Source organism: Magnolia sinica, chromosome 14, assembly GCF_029962835.1.
Source record: "Magnolia sinica isolate HGM2019 chromosome 14, MsV1, whole genome shotgun sequence".
In the NCBI taxonomy this organism is placed as follows: Eukaryota; Viridiplantae; Streptophyta; class Magnoliopsida; order Magnoliales; family Magnoliaceae; genus Magnolia; species Magnolia sinica.
In genome coordinates, this window is record NC_080586.1 from 16,162,256 (window position 1) to 16,164,122 (window position 1,867).

Here is a 1,867-nt window from a genome sequence, read left to right on the forward strand (position 1 = left end):
CATTGAGGTGACACATAACTATCTCTTTAGAAAGGACACCAAATCTTTATATGGCCTGTGTATCCTGGACAATACAATCTAGGAGTGCAATATTTTCTTTGCATTTCTTCCCTTGTTCTCTTCAAGTGTTTGCAATATATAGCATACTTGAAGATTTGTCCAATACTTAAAGGAGCAAATTTTCATATTTAAATTTAAATACATAAATTTATTATATTCTAAAACTAGTTCGTCATCTCCCATTTTATGCACTTGCAGGAATATCAGAAATACAAGTCAAGCTTTGAACCCACATTTCATTTTCATCTCAAGTTTTCTTCATTTCCTTGGTTCTGTATTTCAAGAGGATTGACCCTCAATGCAATGAAATGCATCAGTGGGAACGGAAGCAAAGCAAAGGAGCTCTTGATCATGTTCAAATCGGGCCATCTCTTCCTCCTCCATGCAAATCCAAGCCTCTATTCCATTGTCTGATCTTGTTCCCATCAAAACAACACCATACCTAATATTAAACCGGCCTGGAGTTACCCAAATGGGCCTTCCCCAACCAAAATCCGCTTCATAGATAGGTAATCCACACCAACTAGTGAAGATGCAAAAATCCAAACCACATTGAAAATACTTCTCACCTAAATCTTTGATGGGTCCATGAGCTACTTGGGATCCACCTGGCCCTTGCAATCTTATAATGTAATCATCGTTCACTTTTCTTATGGCATCCCTCAGCTGGCCTTCTAGGAAGCGTTGCATCTCCCCATTGCACTCTCCAACCACTGGTGATGATATTGCAACTGAGAAAAGATTACCAAATGAATGTTCTGGCAATGGTGGGACCATCCTCCTACGCAAGCACACCGAGTGCCATGCCACGGATGCCCTAGTGGACCCCACTTCTCCTCGGGCCCTCATGGCGCATCGCCAGATGTGTGCTGATACCGCCTCAACGCGTGTGGGGCACCCGACATTGCTGTCTCTAGTTCTTAGGGCAGCGATCTTTGATCCATCAAACAAAAACCTCTTCGTCACGAGATTCTCTTCTTTGATGGATGCAGAAGAACTTGGAGCAGATAGCAGCACTTCCCTTGGTGGGAAGATCGAAGCCAAGTTGAAAGTGGGAGTGACGGTGTCACCAGTCCCACGTGCCGTCGCGGCCCATCTGTTGAGGAACATGAACAACGAGGCCCCATCAGCGATCTTGTGTGAAATGCTCATGCCAATTGCCAGTCCACCGCAGTTGAAGATGTTAGCTTGGACTGCGAAGAGGACGTCCGTACCTGACCTATTGCAGGTTGTATCACAAGGAGGAATCGAGTGATAATCTCCATCTCAGGCCTCCCAAAAAACTTCAAGAGCTTACCGTCGACTCGGGATTCAAGAAAATCGACACCCATGTCATTGCACTCAACGGAGCTGTTTCCTTCTATCCGTCCAGCTAGTGGGTAGAAGTGAGTTAAGGTTTCTGATAGAGATTTCTTCAGTTGGGGAGATTTTTCGAGTGGGCTGACTTCATCGTTAGAGTAGAAGAGAACGAGGTGGACATACATCTGAGGGCTGAGCTGGTCTAGCAAGGAGAGCTGGAGTTTACAAAGGTGAGGTGGAGTTGGAGATGAGGGTTTGATGGTTTCCGTACAGATGACCTGAACCTTCCACATCTCAGCCTTCCTGAAATGCCAATAACCAAACAGAAAATGTTGTGTTTTGAGCTGCTTCTGTTTAGAAGTCGTGACTTCTTATGGTCTGGCCGTCTCCTCTGCAACGTTCATGGAATATTCTTTTCTTTCTGCAACAAGGTTTGTGGGGCCATTGGGATGTGTGCATAATGTTAGCCATTCCATTCATCAACGTATTGGCTACTCCCCCTAGAACC

General features: G+C 45.0%; 1 pseudogene; it reads right to left on the reverse strand.

Annotated features, from left to right (window-relative positions):
* Nucleotides 1-339: 339 nt before the first annotated feature.
* Nucleotides 340-1,652, reverse strand: LOC131224895 (vinorine synthase-like; annotated as a pseudogene).
* Between the last annotated feature and the right edge of the window lie 215 nt (nucleotides 1,653-1,867).